Raw genomic sequence first — 17,151 nt, forward strand, 5'->3', positions numbered from 1 at the left:
TCAGGTTTGTGATGTAGACGAGGTGGCCGAGTGGTTAAGGCGATGGACTGCTAATCCATTGTGCTCTGCATGCATTGGTTCGAATCCCATCCTCGTCGGTTTACTCTCCTTCTTCCGTGTTGAAAAGCTTAGTTTCCATTTAGAACCCAGGTGGTGGATATTTGACCTTCTCAAATCTCTGAGATAGTGCAATGAAGGATTCATAAATCTGTGCTGTCTAAGTGCATATAAAAGAGAAGACGTCATCCGATGTAGGGTTGCATCAGGCATGCCAAATAAAAACGGTGGGTTTTATTTTGCCAGATTGAGCATTGGTTTATGACTGGTAAGGATTGCCTTAGTCCAACTCCAGACACCAGACAATGAAGGAGAAGAGATAAGGCCCACTCCGTTAGAGGCCAACTTAAAATCTTCAGTGAAAAAGCAAAGACTCATCAAAATGCTCTTCAGATCTTATGGTCTGGTTTCTACGTTTTTGGGCAGAGAAGTTGGCTGTGAAGTTCAGGTGATGCATTAACAATACAGTCTATGGATTGAGCTGTTTATGCATGGTTTTGACTTCCATCTTTGTTCTTGTTGTTTTCTTGCCCTTTCACTGTTCAAGAAGACTGCTATCAAACTTTTCTAGCAGGGAGAGATGCGCATGGAAGCATTTCAATCTGGCAAAAGAAAACCACTGTTTTCATTTGGCATGCTTGGTGCCATCCTACATCGCATGACATCTTCTTCCTTCTGAGCACTTAGACAGCACATATTTATAATTCCTTCATTCAACTATCTCAGAGATGTGAGAAAGACAAATTTGACATTAGTCTCTCACTATGAAAGGTGCCCTTTAAAAATCGAAACTTCTATATCGGGACTATGAAAAGAAGGCACTGCTGAGATTCGAACTCAGGATCTCCTGTTTACTAGACAGGCACTTTAACCAACTAAGCCACAGCACCTCTTTTCCTACTGACCGATAGTAAAGCAGCTTCTGGTAGAGTGGCCTTATTTGATCTTCATTGTCATCTGATGTCTAGAGACAAACTAATGCGAATGCTATCTGGGATAAACCAATTTTCAGGGCTTCAATACAGACACGACATTCAATCTTTAGTAAAAATACTGTTATTAAAAACCCTGAGCATTAGCTCATTTCTGATATGGTTTGAGCTAGTCTAACTCTTGACATTATCCAGTGTAGGAGATGTGATAAGGTCCATTTTGCCAGAGGCCGATACACAATCTTTAGCTCAATTGCACAGACTTGTCAAAATCCTCATCAGATCATATCACCTGATTTCAGGTTTGTCATGTAGACGAGGTGGCTGAGTGGTTAAGGCGATGGACTGCTAATCCATTGTGCTCTGCATGCATGGGTTCGAATCCCATCCTCGTCGGTTTAATCTCCTTCTTCTGTGTTGAAAAGCTTAGTTTCCATTTAGAACCCAGGTGGTGGATATTTGACCTTCTCAAATCTCTGAGATAGTGCAATGAAGGATTCATAAATCTGTGCTGTCTAAGTGCATATAAAAGAGAAGACGTCATCCGATGTAGGATTGCATCAGGCATGCCAAATAAAAACGGTGGGTTTTATTTTGCCAGATTGAGCATTGGTTTATGACTGGTAAGGATTGCCTTAGTCCAACTCCAGACACCAGACAATGAAGGAGAAGAGATAAGGCCCACTCCGTTAGAGGCCAACTTAAAATCTTCAGTGAAAAAGCAAAGACTCATCAAAATGCTCTTCAGATCTTATGGTCTGGTTTCTACGTTTTTGGGCAGAGAAGTTGGCTGTGAAGTTCAGGTGATGCATTAACAATACAGTCTATGGATTGAGCTGTTTATGCATGGTTTTGACTTCCATCTTTGTTCTTGTTGTTTTCTTGCCCTTTCACTGTTCAAGAAGACTGCTATCAAACTTTTCTAGCAGGGAGAGATGCGCATGGAAGCATTTCAATCTGGCAAAAGAAAACCACTGTTTTTATTTGGCATGCTTGGTGCCATCCTACATCGCATGACATCTTCTTCCTTCTGAGCACTTAGACAGCACATATTTATAATTCCTTCATTCAACTATCTCAGAGATGTGAGAAAGACAAATTTGACATTAGTCTCTCACTATGAAAGGTGCCCTTTAAAAATCGAAACTTCTATATCGGGACTATGAAAAGAAGGCACTGCTGAGATTCGAACTCAGGATCTCCTGTTTACTAGACAGGCACTTTAACCAACTAAGCCACAGCACCTCTTTTCCTACTGACCGATAGTAAAGCAGCTTCTGGTAGAGTGGCCTTATTTGATCTTCATTGTCATCTGATGTCTAGAGACAAACTAATGCGAATGCTATCTGGGATAAACCAATTTTCAGGGCTTCAATACAGACACGACATTCAATCTTTAGTAAAAATACTGTTATTAAAAACCCTGAGCATTAGCTCATTTCTGATATGGTTTGAGCTAGTCTAACTCTTGACATTATCCAGTGTAGGAGATGTGATAAGGTCCATTTTGCCAGAGGCCGGTACACAATCTTTAGCTCAATTGCACAGACTTGTCAAAATCCTCATCAGATCATATCACCTGATTTCAGGTTTGTGATGTAGACGAGGTGGCCGAGTGGTTAAGGCGATGGACTGCTAATCTATTGTGCTCTGCATGCATTGGTTCGAATCCCATCCTCGTCGGTTTACTCTCCTTCTTCCGTGTTGAAAAGCTTAGTTTCCATTTAGAACCCAGGTGCTGGATATTTTACCTTCTCAAATCTCTGAGATAGTGCAATGAAGGATTCATAAATCTGTGCTGTCTAAGTGCATATAAAAGAGAAGACGTCATCCGATGTAGGATTGCATCAGGCATGCCAAATAAAAACGGTGGGTTTTATTTTGCCAGATTGAGCATTGGTTTATGACTGGTAAGGATTGCCTTAGTCCAACTCCAGACACCAGACAATGAAGGAGAAGAGATAAGGCCCACTCCGTTAGAGGCCAACTTAAAATCTTCAGTGAAAAAGCAAAGACTCATCAAAATGCTCTTCAGATCTTATGGTCTGGTTTCTACGTTTTTGGGCAGAGAAGTTGGCTGTGAAGTTCAGGTGATGCATTAACAATACAGTCTATGGATTGAGCTGTTTATGCATGGTTTTGACTTCCATCTTTGTTCTTGTTGTTTTCTTGCCCTTTCACTGTTCAAGAAGACTGCTATCAAACTTTTCTAGCAGGGAGAGATGCGCATGGAAGCATTTCAATCTGGCAAAAGAAAACCACTGTTTTCATTTGGCATGCTTGGTGCCATCCTACATCGAATGACATCTTCTTCCTTCTGAGCACTTAGACAGCACATATTTATAATTCCTTCATTCAACTATCTCAGAGATGTGAGAAAGACAAATTTGACATTAGTCTCTCACTATGAAAGGTGCCCTTTAAAAATCGAAACTTCTATATCGGGACTATGAAAAGAAGGCACTGCTGAGATTCGAACTCAGGATCTCCTGTTTACTAGACAGGCACTTTAACCAACTAAGTCACAGCACCTCTTTTCCTACTGACCGATAGTAAAGCAGCTTCTGGTAGAGTGGCCTTATTTGATCTTCATTGTCATCTGATGTCTAGAGACAAACTAATGCGAATGCTATCTGGGATAAACCAATTTTCAGGGCTTCAATACAGACACGACATTCAATCTTTAGTAAAAATACTGTTATTAAAAACCCTGAGCATTAGCTCATTTCTGATATGGTTTGAGCTAGTCTAACTCTTGACATTATCCAGTGTAGGAGATGTGATAAGGTCCATTTTGCCAGAGGCCGGTACACAATCTTTAGCTCAATTGCACAGACTTGTCAAAATCCTCATCAGATCATATCACCTGATTTCAGGTTTGTCATGTAGACGAGGTGGCCGAGTGGTTAAGGCGATGGACTGCTAATCCATTGTGCTCTGCATGCATTGGTTCGAATCCCATCCTCGTCGGTTTACTCTCCTTCTTCCGTGTTGAAAAGCTTAGTTTCCATTTAGAACCCAGGTGGTGGATATTTGACCTTCTCAAATCTCTGAGATAGTGCAATGAAGGATTCATAAATCTGTGCTGTCTAAGTGCATATAAAAGAGAAGACGTCATCCGATGTAGGATTGCATCAGGCATGCCAAATAAAAACGGTGGGTTTTATTTTGCCAGATTGAGCATTGGTTTATGACTGGTAAGGATTGCCTTAGTCCAACTCCAGACACCAGACAATGAAGGAGAAGAGATAAGGCCCACTCCGTTAGAGGCCAACTTAAAATCTTCAGTGAAAAAGCAAAGACTCATCAAAATGCTCTTCAGATCTTATGGTCTGGTTTCTACGTTTTTGGGCAGAGAAGTTGGCTGTGAAGTTCAGGTGATGCATTAACAATACAGTCTATGGATTGAGCTGTTTATGCATGGTTTTGACTTCCATCTTTGTTCTTGTTGTTTTCTTGCCCTTTCACTGTTCAAGAAGACTGCTATCAAACTTTTCTAGCAGGGAGAGATGCGCATGGAAGCATTTCAATCTGGCAAAAGAAAACCACTGTTTTCATTTGGCATGCTTGGTGCCATCCTACATCGCATGACATCTTCTTCCTTCTGAGCACTTAGACAGCACATATTTATAATTCCTTCATTCAACTATCTCAGAGATGTGAGAAAGACAAATTTGACATTAGTCTCTCACTATGAAAGGTGCCCTTTAAAAATCGAAACTTCTATATCGGGACTATGAAAAGAAGGCACTGCTGAGATTCGAACTCAGGATCTCCTGTTTACTAGACAGGCACTTTAACCAACTAAGCCACAGCACCTCTTTTCCTACTGACCGATAGTAAAGCAGCTTCTGGTAGAGTGGCCTTATTTGATCTTCATTGTCATCTGATGTCTAGAGACAAACTAATGCGAATGCTATCTGGGATAAACCAATTTTCAGGGCTTCAATACAGACACGACATTCAATCTTTAGTAAAAATACTGTTATTAAAAACCCTGAGCATTAGCTCATTTCTGATATGGTTTGAGCTAGTCTAACTCTTGACATTATCCAGTGTAGGAGATGTGATAAGGTCCATTTTGCCAGAGGCCGATACACAATCTTTAGCTCAATTGCACAGACTTGTCAAAATCCTCATCAGATCATATCACCTGATTTCAGGTTTGTCATGTAGACGAGGTGGCCGAGTGGTTAAGGCGATGGACTGCTAATCCATTGTGCTCTGCATGCATGGGTTCGAATCCCATCCTCGTCAGTTTAATCTCCTTCTTCTGTGTTGAAAAGCTTAGTTTCCATTTAGAACCCAGGTGGTGGATATTTGACCTTCTCAAATCTCTGAGATAGTGCAATGAAGGATTCATAAATCTGTGCTGTCTAAGTGCATATAAAAGAGAAGACGTCATCCGATGTAGGATTGCATCAGGCATGCCAAATAAAAACTGTGGGTTTTATTTTGCCAGATTGAGCATTGGTTTATGACTGGTAAGGATTGCCTTAGTCCAACTCCAGACACCAGACAATGAAGGAGAAGAGATAAGGCCCACTCCGTTAGAGGCCAACTTAAAATCTTCAGTGAAAAAGCAAAGACTCATCAAAATGCTCTTCAGATCTTATGGTCTGGTTTCTACGTTTTTGGGCAGAGAAGTTGGCTGTGAAGTTCAGGTGATGCATTAACAATACAGTCTATGGATTGAGCTGTTTATGCATGGTTTTGACTTCCATCTTTGTTCTTGTTGTTTTCTTGCCCTTTCACTGTTCAAGAAGACTGCTATCAAACTTTTCTAGCAGGGAGAGATGCGCATGGAAGCATTTCATGCTGTCTAAGTGCTCAGAAGGAAGAAGATGTCATGCGATGTAGGATGACACCAAGCATGCCAAATAAAAACGGTGGGTTTTATTTTGCCAGATTGAGCATTGGTTTATGACTGGTAAGGATTGCCTTAGTCCAACTCCAGACACCAGACAATGAAGGAGAAGAGATAAGGCCCACTCCGTTAGAGGCCAACTTAAAATCTTCAGTGAAAAAGCAAAGACTCATCAAAATGCTCTTCAGATCTTATGGTCTGGTTTCTACGTTTTTGGGCAGAGAAGTTGGCTGTGAAGTTCAGGTGATGCATTAACAATACAGTCTATGGATTGAGCTGTTTATGCATGGTTTTGACTTCCATCTTTGTTCTTGTTGTTTTCTTGCCCTTTCACTGTTCAAGAAGACTGCTATCAAACTTTTCTAGCAGGGAGAGATGCGCATGGAAGCATTTCAATCTGGCAAAAGAAAACCACTGTTTTTATTTGGCATGCTTGTGCCATCCTACATCGCATGACATCTTCTTCCTTCTGAGCACTTAGACAGCACATATTTATAATTCCTTCATTCAACTATCTCAGAGATGTGAGAAAGACAAATTTGACATTAGTCTCTCACTATGAAAGGTGCCCTTTAAAAATCGAAACTTCTATATCGGGACTATGAAAAGAAGGCACTGCTGAGATTCGAACTCAGGATCTCCTGTTTACTAGACAGGCACTTTAACCAACTAAGCCACAGCACCTCTTTTCCTACTGACCGATAGTAAAGCAGCTTCTGGTAGAGTGGCCTTATTTGATCTTCAGTGTCATCTGATGTCTAGAGACAAACTAATGCAAATGCTATCTGGGATAAACCAATTTTCAGGGCTTCAATACAGACACGACATTCAATCTTTAGTAAAAATACTGTTATTAAAAACCCTGAGCATTAGCTCATTTCTGATATGGTTTGAGCTAGTCTAACTCTTGACATTATCCAGCGTAGGAGATGTGATAAGGTCCATTTTGCCAGAGGCCGGTACACAATCTTTAGCTCAATTGCACAGACTTGTCAAAATCCTCATCAGATCATATCACCTGATTTCAGGTTTGTCATGTAGACGAGGTGGCCGAGTGGTTAAGGCGATGGACTGCTAATCCATTGTGCTCTGCATGCATGGGTTCGAATCCCATCCTCGTCGGTTTACTCTCCTTCTTCCGTGTTGAAAAGCTTAGTTTCCATTTAGAACCCAGGTGGTGGATATTTGACCTTCTCAAATCTCTGAGATAGTGCAATGAAGGATTCATAAATCTGTGCTGTCTAAGTGCATATAAAAGAGAAGACGTCATCCGATGTAGGATTGCATCAGGCATGCCAAATAAAAACAGTGGGTTTTATTTTGCCAGATTGAGCATTGGTTTATGACTGGTAAGGATTGCCTTAGTCCAACTCCAGACACCAGACAATGAAGGAGAAGAGATAAGGCCCACTCCGTTAGAGGCCAACTTAAAATCTTCAGTGAAAAAGCAAAGACTCATCAAAATGCTCTTCAGATCTTATGGTCTGGTTTCTACGTTTTTGGGCAGAGAAGTTGGCTGTGAAGTTCAGGTGATGCATTAACAATACAGTCTATGGATTGAGCTGTTTATGCATGGTTTTGACTTCCATCTTTGTTCTTGTTGTTTTCTTGCCCTTTCACTGTTCAAGAAGACTGCTATCAAACTTTTCTAGCAGGGAGAGATGCGCATGGAAGCATTTCAATCTGGCAAAAGAAAACCACTGTTTTCATTTGGCATGCTTGGTGCCATCCTACATCGCATGACATCTTCTTCCTTCTGAGCACTTAGACAGCACATATTTATAATTCCTTCATTCAACTATCTCAGAGATGTGAGAAAGACAAATTTGACATTAGTCTCTCACTATGAAAGGTGCCCTTTAAAAATCGAAACTTCTATATCGGGACTATGAAAAGAAGGCACTGCTGAGATTCGAACTCAGGATCTCCTGTTTACTAGACAGGCACTTTAACCAACTAAGCCACAGCACCTCTTTTCCTACTGACCGATAGTAAAGCAGCTTCTGGAAGAGTGGCCTTATTTGATCTTCATTGTCATCTGATGTCTAGAGACAAACTAATGCGAATGCTATCTGGGATAAACCAATTTTCAGGGCTTCAATACAGACACGACATTCAATCTTTAGTAAAAATACTGTTATTAAAAACCCTGAGCATTAGCTCATTTCTGATATGGTTTGAGCTAGTCTAACTCTTGACATTATCCAGTGTAGGAGATGTGATAAGGTCCATTTTGCCAGAGGCCGATACACAATCTTTAGCTCAATTGCACAGACTTGTCAAAATCCTCATCAGATCATATCACCTGATTTCAGGTTTGTCATGTAGACGAGGTGGCCGAGTGGTTAAGGCGATGGACTGCTAATCCATTGTGCTCTGCATGCATGGGTTCGAATCCCATCCTCGTCGGTTTAATCTCCTTCTTCTGTGTTGAAAAGCTTAGTTTCCATTTAGAACCCAGGTGGTGGATATTTGACCTTCTCAAATCTCTGAGATAGTGCAATGAAGGATTCATAAATCTGTGCTGTCTAAGTGCATATAAAAGAGAAGACGTCATCCGATGTAGGATTGCATCAGGCATGCCAAATAAAAACGGTGGGTTTTATTTTGCCAGATTGAGCATTGGTTTATGACTGGTAAGGATTGCCTTAGTCCAACTCCAGACACCAGACAATGAAGGAGAAGAGATAAGGCCCACTCCGTTAGAGGCCAACTTAAAATCTTCAGTGAAAAAGCAAAGACTCATCAAAATGCTCTTCAGATCTTATGGTCTGGTTTCTACGTTTTTGGGCAGAGAAGTTGGCTGTGAAGTTCAGGTGATGCATTAACAATACAGTCTATGGATTGAGCTGTTTATGCATGGTTTTGACTTCCATCTTTGTTCTTGTTGTTTTCTTGCCCTTTCACTGTTCAAGAAGACTGCTATCAAACTTTTCTAGCAGGGAGAGATGCGCATGGAAGCATTTCATGCTGTCTAAGTGCTCAGAAGGAAGAAGATGTCATGCGATGTAGGATGGCACCAAGCATGCCAAATAAAAACGGTGGGTTTTATTTTGCCAGATTGAGCATTGGTTTATGACTGGTAAGGATTGCCTTAGTCCAACTCCAGACACCAGACAATGAAGGAGAAGAGATAAGGCCCACTCCGTTAGAGGCCAACTTAAAATCTTCAGTGAAAAAGCAAAGACTCATCAAAATGCTCTTCAGATCTTATGGTCTGGTTTCTACGTTTTTGGGCAGAGAAGTTGGCTGTGAAGTTCAGGTGATGCATTAACAATACAGTCTATGGATTGAGCTGTTTATGCATGGTTTTGACTTCCATCTTTGTTCTTGTTGTTTTCTTGCCCTTTCACTGTTCAAGAAGACTGCTATCAAACTTTTCTAGCAGGGAGAGATGCGCATGGAAGCATTTCATGCTGTCTAAGTGCTCAGAAGGAAGAAGATGTCATGCGATGTAGGATGACACCAAGCATGCCAAATAAAAACGGTGGGTTTTATTTTGCCAGATTGAGCATTGGTTTATGACTGGTAAGGATTGCCTTAGTCCAACTCCAGACACCAGACAATGAAGGAGAAGAGATAAGGCCCACTCCGTTAGAGGCCAACTTAAAATCTTCAGAGAAAAAGCAAAGACTCATCAAAATGCTCTTCAGATCTTATGGTCTGGTTTCTACGTTTTTGGGCAGAGAAGTTGGCTGTGAAGTTCAGGTGATGCATTAACAATACAGTCTATGGATTGAGCTGTTTATGCATGGTTTTGACTTCCATCTTTGTTCTTGTTGTTTTCTTGCCCTTTCACTGTTCAAGAAGACTGCTATCAAACTTTTCTAGCAGGGAGAGATGCGCATGGAAGCATTTCATGCTGTCTAAGTGCTCAGAAGGAAGAAGATGTCATGCGATGTAGGATGACACCAAGCATGCCAAATAAAAACGGTGGGTTTTATTTTGCCAGATTGAGCATTGGTTTATGACTGGTAAGGATTGCCTTAGTCCAACTCCAGACACCAGACAATGAAGGAGAAGAGATAAGGCCCACTCCGTTAGAGGCCAACTTAAAATCTTCAGTGAAAAAGCAAAGACTCATCAAAATGCTCTTCAGATCTTATGGTCTGGTTTCTACGTTTTTGGGCAGAGAAGTTGGCTGTGAAGTTCAGGTGATGCATTAACAATACAGTCTATGGATTGAGCTGTTTATGCATGGTTTTGACTTCCATCTTTGTTCTTGTTGTTTTCTTGCCCTTTCACTGTTCAAGAAGACTGCTATCAAACTTTTCTAGCAGGGAGAGATGCGCATGGAAGCATTTCATGCTGTCTAAGTGCTCAGAAGGAAGAAGATGTCATGCGATGTAGGATGACACCAAGCATGCCAAATAAAAACGGTGGGTTTTATTTTGCCAGATTGAGCATTGGTTTATGACTGGTAAGGATTGCCTTAGTCCAACTCCAGACACCAGACAATGAAGGAGAAGAGATAAGGCCCACTCCGTTAGAGGCCAACTTAAAATCTTCAGTGAAAAAGCAAAGACTCATCAAAATGCTCTTCAGATCTTATGGTCTGGTTTCTACGTTTTTGGGCAGAGAAGTTGGCTGTGAAGTTCAGGTGATGCATTAACAATACAGTCTATGGATTGAGCTGTTTATGCATGGTTTTGACTTCCATCTTTGTTCTTGTTGTTTTCTTGCCCTTTCACTGTTCAAGAAGACTGCTATCAAACTTTTCTAGCAGGGAGAGATGCGCATGGAAGCATTTCAATCTGGCAAAAGAAAACCACTGTTTTTATTTGGCATGCTTGGTGCCATCCTACATCGCATGACATCTTCTTCCTTCTGAGCACTTAGACAGCACATATTTATAATTCCTTCATTCAACTATCTCAGAGATGTGAGAAAGACAAATTTGACATTAGTCTCTCACTATGAAAGGTGCCCTTTAAAAATCGAAACTTCTATATCGGGACTATGAAAAGAAGGCACTGCTGAGATTCGAACTCAGGGTCTCCTGTTTACTAGACAGGCACTTTAACCAACTAAGCCACAGCACCTCTTTTCCTACTGACCGATAGTAAAGCAGCTTCTGGTAGAGTGGCCTTATCTGATCTTCTTCAGTGTCATCTGATGTCTAGAGACAAACTAATGCAAATGCTATCTGGGATAAACCATTTTTCAGGGCTTCAATACAGACACGACATTCAATCTTCAGTAAAAATACTGTTATTAAAAACCCTGAGCATTAGCTCATTTCTGATATGGTTTGAGCTAGTCTACCTCTTGACATTATCCAGTGTAGGAGATGTGATAAGGTCCATTTTGCCAGAGGCCGATACACAATCTTTAGCTCAATTGCACAGACTTGTCAAAATCCTCATCAGATCATATCACCTGATTTCAGGTTTGTGATGTAGACGAGGTGGCCGAGTGGTTAAGGCGATGGACTGCTAATCCATTGTGCTCTGCATGCATGGGTTCGAATCCCATCCTCGTCGGTTTAATCTCCTTCTTCCGTGTTGAAAAGCTTAGTTTCCATTTAGAACCCAGGTGGTGGATATTTGACCTTCTCAAATCTCTGAGATAGTGCAATGAAGGATTCATAAATCTGTGCTGTCTAAGTGCATATAAAAGAGAAGACGTCATCCGATGTAGGATTGCATCAGGCATGCCAAATAAAAACGGTGGGTTTTATTTTGCCAGATTGAGCATTGGTTTATGACTGGTAAGGATTGCCTTAGTCCAACTCCAGACACCAGACAATGAAGGAGAAGAGATAAGGCCCACTCCGTTAGAGGCCAACTTAAAATCTTCAGTGAAAAAGCAAAGACTCATCAAAATGCTCTTCAGATCTTATGGTCTGGTTTCTACGTTTTTGGGCAGAGAAGTTGGCTGTGAAGTTCAGGTGATGCATTAACAATACAGTCTATGGATTGAGCTGTTTATGCATGGTTTTGACTTCCATCTTTGTTCTTGTTGTTTTCTTGCCCTTTCACTGTTCAAGAAGACTGCTATCAAACTTTTCTAGCAGGGAGAGATGCGCATGGAAGCATTTCAATCTGGCAAAAGAAAACCACTGTTTTTATTTGGCATGCTTGGTGCCATCCTACATCGCATGACATCTTCTTCCTTCTGAGCACTTAGACAGCACATATTTATAATTCCTTCATTCAACTATCTCAGAGATGTGAGAAAGACAAATTTGACATTAGTCTCTCACTATGAAAGGTGCCCTTTAAAAATCGAAACTTCTATATCGGGACTATGAAAAGAAGGCACTGCTGAGATTCGAACTCAGGATCTCCTGTTTACTAGACAGGCACTTTAACCAACTAAGCCACAGCACCTCTTTTCCTACTGACCGATAGTAAAGCAGCTTCTGGTAGAGTGGCCTTATTTGATCTTCAGTGTCATCTGATGTCTAGAGACAAACTAATGCAAATGCTATCTGGGATAAACCAATTTTCAGGGCTTCAATACAGACACGACATTCAATCTTTAGTAAAAATACTGTTATTAAAAACCCTGAGCATTAGCTCATTTCTGATATGGTTTGAGCTAGTCTAACTCTTGACATTATCCAGTGTAGGAGATGTGATAAGGTCCATTTTGCCAGAGGCCGATACACAATCTTTAGCTCAATTGCACAGACTTGTCAAAATCCTCATCAGATCATATCACCTGATTTCAGGTTTGTGATGTAGACGAGGTGGCCGAGTGGTTAAGGCGATGGACTGCTAATCCATTGTGCTCTGCATGCATGGGTTCGAATCCCATCCTCGTCGGTTTAATCTCCTTTTTCCGTGTTGAAAAGCTTAGTTTCCATTTAGAACCCAGGTGCTGGATATTTTACCTTCTCAAATCTCTGAGATAGTGCAATGAAGGATTCATAAATCTGTGCTGTCTAAGTGCATATAAAAGAGAAGACGTGATCCGATGTAGGATTGCATCAGGCATGCCAAATAAAAACGGTGGGTTTTATTTTGCCAGATTGAGCATTGGTTTATGACTGGTAAGGATTGCCTTAGTCCAACTCCAGACACCAGACAATGAAGGAGAAGAGATAAGGCCCACTCCGTTAGAGGCCAACTTAAAATCTTCAGTGAAAAAGCAAAGACTCATCAAAATGCTCTTCAGATCTTATGGTCTGGTTTCTACGTTTTTGGGCAGAGAAGTTGGCTGTGAAGTTCAGGTGATGCATTAACAATACAGTCTATGGATTGAGCTGTTTATGCATGGTTTTGACTTCCATCTTTGTTCTTGTTGTTTTCTTGCCCTTTCACTGTTCAAGAAGACTGCTATCAAACTTTTCTAGCAGGGAGAGATGCGCATGGAAGCATTTCATGCTGTCTAAGTGCTCAGAAGGAAGAAGATGTCATGCGATGTAGGATGACACCAAGCATGCCAAATAAAAACGGTGGGTTTTATTTTGCCAGATTGAGCATTGGTTTATGACTGGTAAGGATTGCCTTAGTCCAACTCCAGACACCAGACAATGAAGGAGAAGAGATAAGGCCCACTCCGTTAGAGGCCAACTTAAAATCTTCAGTGAAAAAGCAAAGACTCATCAAAATGCTCTTCAGATCTTATGGTCTGGTTTCTACGTTTTTGGGCAGAGAAGTTGGCTGTGAAGTTCAGGTGATGCATTAACAATACAGTCTATGGATTGAGCTGTTTATGCATGGTTTTGACTTCCATCTTTGTTCTTGTTGTTTTCTTGCCCTTTCACTGTTCAAGAAGACTGCTATCAAACTTTTCTAGCAGGGAGAGATGCGCATGGAAGCATTTCATGCTGTCTAAGTGCTCAGAAGGAAGAAGATGTCATGCGATGTAGGATGACACCAAGCATGCCAAATAAAAACGGTGGGTTTTATTTTGCCAGATTGAGCATTGGTTTATGACTGGTAAGGATTGCCTTCGTCCAACTCCAGACACCAGACAATGAAGGAGAAGAGATAAGGCCCACTCCGTTAGAGGCCAACTTAAAATCTTCAGTGAAAAAGCAAAGACTCATCAAAATGCTCTTCAGATCTTATGGTCTGGTTTCTACGTTTTTGGGCAGAGAAGTTGGCTGTGAAGTTCAGGTGATGCATTAACAATACAGTCTATGGATTGAGCTGTTTATGCATGGTTTTGACTTCCATCTTTGTTCTTGTTGTTTTCTTGCCCTTTCACTGTTCAAGAAGACTGCTATCAAACTTTTCTAGCAGGGAGAGATGCGCATGGAAGCATTTCATGCTGTCTAAGTGCTCAGAAGGAAGAAGATGTCATGCGATGTAGGATGGCACCAAGCATGCCAAATAAAAACGGTGGGTTTTATTTTGCCAGATTGAGCATTGGTTTATGACTGGTAAGGATTGCCTTAGTCCAACTCCAGACACCAGACAATGAAGGAGAAGAGATAAGGCCCACTCCGTTAGAGGCCAACTTAAAATCTTCAGTGAAAAAGCAAAGACTCATCAAAATGCTCTTCAGATCTTATGGTCTGGTTTCTACGTTTTTGGGCAGAGAAGTTGGCTGTGAAGTTCAGGTGATGCATTAACAATACAGTCTATGGATTGAGCTGTTTATGCATGGTTTTGACTTCCATCTTTGTTCTTGTTGTTTTCTTGCCCTTTCACTGTTCAAGAAGACTGCTATCAAACTTTTCTAGCAGGGAGAGATGCGCATGGAAGCATTTCAATCTGGCAAAAGAAAACCACTGTTTTTATTTGGCATGCTTGGTGCCATCCTACATCGCATGACATCTTCTTCCTTCTGAGCACTTAGACAGCACATATTTATAATTCCTTCATTCAACTATCTCAGAGATGTGAGAAAGACAAATTTGACATTAGTCTCTCACTATGAAAGGTGCCCTTTAAAAATCGAAACTTCTATATCGGGACTATGAAAAGAAGGCACTGCTGAGATTCGAACTCAGGATCTCCTGTTTACTAGACAGGCACTTTAACCAACTAAGCCACAGCACCTCTTTTCCTACTGACCGATAGTAAAGCAGCTTCTGGTAGAGTGGCCTTATTTGATCTTCAGTGTCATCTGATGTCTAGAGACAAACTAATGCAAATGCTATCTGGGATAAACCAATTTTCAGGGCTTCAATACAGACACGACATTCAATCTTTAGTAAAAATACTGTTATTAAAAACCCTGAGCATTAGCTCATTTCTGATATGGTTTGAGCTAGTCTAACTCTTGACATTATCCAGTGTAGGAGATGTGATAAGGTCCATTTTGCCAGAGGCCGATACACAATCTTTAGCTCAATTGCACAGACTTGTCAAAATCCTCATCAGATCATATCACCTGATTTCAGGTTTGTGATGTAGACGAGGTGGCCGAGTGGTTAAGGCGATGGACTGCTAATCCATTGTGCTCTGCATGCATGGGTTCGAATCCCATCCTCGTCGGTTTAATCTCCTTTTTCCGTGTTGAAAAGCTTAGTTTCCATTTAGAACCCAGGTGCTGGATATTTTACCTTCTCAAATCTCTGAGATAGTGCAATGAAGGATTCATAAATCTGTGCTGTCTAAGTGCATATAAAAGAGAAGACGTGATCCGATGTAGGATTGCATCAGGCATGCCAAATAAAAACGGTGGGTTTTATTTTGCCAGATTGAGCATTGGTTTATGACTGGTAAGGATTGCCTTAGTCCAACTCCAGACACCAGACAATGAAGGAGAAGAGATAAGGCCCACTCCGTTAGAGGCCAACTTAAAATCTTCAGAGAAAAAGCAAAGACTCATCAAAATGCTCTTCAGATCTTATGGTCTGGTTTCTACGTTTTTGGGCAGAGAAGTTGGCTGTGAAGTTCAGGTGATGCATTAACAATACAGTCTATGGATTGAGCTGTTTATGCATGGTTTTGACTTCCATCTTTGTTCTTGTTGTTTTCTTGCCCTTTCACTGTTCAAGAAGACTGCTATCAAACTTTTCTAGCAGGGAGAGATGCGCATGGAAGCATTTCATGCTGTCTAAGTGCTCAGAAGGAAGAAGATGTCATGCGATGTAGGATGACACCAAGCATGCCAAATAAAAACGGTGGGTTTTATTTTGCCAGATTGAGCATTGGTTTATGACTGGTAAGGATTGCCTTAGTCCAACTCCAGACACCAGACAATGAAGGAGAAGAGATAAGGCCCACTCCGTTAGAGGCCAACTTAAAATCTTCAGTGAAAAAGCAAAGACTCATCAAAATGCTCTTCAGATCTTATGGTCTGGTTTCTACGTTTTTGGGCAGAGAAGTTGGCTGTGAAGTTCAGGTGATGCATTAACAATACAGTCTATGGATTGAGCTGTTTATGCATGGTTTTGACTTCCATCTTTGTTCTTGTTGTTTTCTTGCCCTTTCACTGTTCAAGAAGACTGCTATCAAACTTTTCTAGCAGGGAGAGATGCGCATGGAAGCATTTCATGCTGTCTAAGTGCTCAGAAGGAAGAAGATGTCATGCGATGTAGGATGACACCAAGCATGCCAAATAAAAACGGTGGGTTTTATTTTGCCAGATTGAGCATTGGTTTATGACTGGTAAGGATTGCCTTCGTCCAACTCCAGACACCAGACAATGAAGGAGAAGAGATAAGGCCCACTCCGTTAGAGGCCAACTTAAAATCTTCAGTGAAAAAGCAAAGACTCATCAAAATGCTCTTCAGATCTTATGGTCTGGTTTCTACGTTTTTGGGCAGAGAAGTTGGCTGTGAAGTTCAGGTGATGCATTAACAATACAGTCTATGGATTGAGCTGTTTATGCATGGTTTTGACTTCCATCTTTGTTCTTGTTGTTTTCTTGCCCTTTCACTGTTCAAGAAGACTGCTATCAAACTTTTCTAGCAGGGAGAGATGCGCATGGAAGCATTTCATGCTGTCTAAGTGCTCAGAAGGAAGAAGATGTCATGCGATGTAGGATGGCACCAAGCATGCCAAATAAAAACGGTGGGTTTTATTTTGCCAGATTGAGCATTGGTTTATGACTGGTAAGGATTGCCTTAGTCCAACTCCAGACACCAGACAATGAAGGAGAAGAGATAAGGCCCACTCCGTTAGAGGCCAACTTAAAATCTTCAGTGAAAAAGCAAAGACTCATCAAAATGCTCTTCAGATCTTATGGTCTGGTTTCTACGTTTTTGGGCAGAGAAGTTGGCTGTGAAGTTCAGGTGATGCATTAACAATACAGTCTATGGATTGAGCTGTTTATGCATGGTTTTGACTTCCATCTTTGTTCTTGTTGTTTTCTTGCCCTTTCACTGTTCAAGAAGACTGCTATCAAACTTTTCTAGCAGGGAGAGATGCGCATGGAAGCATTTCATGC

The 17,151-nt window shown here is 41.1% G+C and overlaps 9 non-coding genes across 9 annotated transcripts; 1 reads left to right on the top strand and 8 right to left on the bottom strand.

The window, feature by feature from the left end:
• Positions 1 to 873: 873 nt before the first annotated feature.
• Positions 874 to 947, bottom strand: TRNAT-AGU (transfer RNA threonine (anticodon AGU)). Its single transcript has one exon. It is a non-coding gene; the product is annotated as a tRNA-Thr (tRNA).
• Positions 948 to 2,160: 1,213 nt separating this feature from the next.
• Positions 2,161 to 2,234, bottom strand: TRNAT-AGU (transfer RNA threonine (anticodon AGU)). The gene has a single exon. It is a non-coding gene; the product is annotated as a tRNA-Thr (tRNA).
• A 2,500-nt stretch (positions 2,235 to 4,734) lies between these two features.
• On the bottom strand, positions 4,735 to 4,808 carry TRNAT-AGU (transfer RNA threonine (anticodon AGU)). Its single transcript has one exon. It is a non-coding gene; the product is annotated as a tRNA-Thr (tRNA).
• A 356-nt stretch (positions 4,809 to 5,164) lies between these two features.
• On the top strand, positions 5,165 to 5,246 carry TRNAS-GCU (transfer RNA serine (anticodon GCU)). The gene has a single exon. It is a non-coding gene; the product is annotated as a tRNA-Ser (tRNA).
• Positions 5,247 to 6,466: 1,220 nt separating this feature from the next.
• On the bottom strand, positions 6,467 to 6,540 carry TRNAT-AGU (transfer RNA threonine (anticodon AGU)). Its single transcript has one exon. It is a non-coding gene; the product is annotated as a tRNA-Thr (tRNA).
• Positions 6,541 to 7,753: 1,213 nt separating this feature from the next.
• TRNAT-AGU (transfer RNA threonine (anticodon AGU)) lies at positions 7,754 to 7,827 on the bottom strand. Its single transcript has one exon. It is a non-coding gene; the product is annotated as a tRNA-Thr (tRNA).
• A 2,997-nt stretch (positions 7,828 to 10,824) lies between these two features.
• Positions 10,825 to 10,898, bottom strand: TRNAT-AGU (transfer RNA threonine (anticodon AGU)). Its single transcript has one exon. It is a non-coding gene; the product is annotated as a tRNA-Thr (tRNA).
• A 1,216-nt stretch (positions 10,899 to 12,114) lies between these two features.
• On the bottom strand, positions 12,115 to 12,188 carry TRNAT-AGU (transfer RNA threonine (anticodon AGU)). Its single transcript has one exon. It is a non-coding gene; the product is annotated as a tRNA-Thr (tRNA).
• A 2,551-nt stretch (positions 12,189 to 14,739) lies between these two features.
• On the bottom strand, positions 14,740 to 14,813 carry TRNAT-AGU (transfer RNA threonine (anticodon AGU)). Its single transcript has one exon. It is a non-coding gene; the product is annotated as a tRNA-Thr (tRNA).
• Between the last annotated feature and the right edge of the window lie 2,338 nt (positions 14,814 to 17,151).

Source organism: Anomaloglossus baeobatrachus, chromosome 7 (genome assembly GCF_048569485.1).
Source record: "Anomaloglossus baeobatrachus isolate aAnoBae1 chromosome 7, aAnoBae1.hap1, whole genome shotgun sequence".
Lineage (NCBI taxonomy): Eukaryota > Metazoa > Chordata > Amphibia > Anura > Aromobatidae > Anomaloglossus > Anomaloglossus baeobatrachus.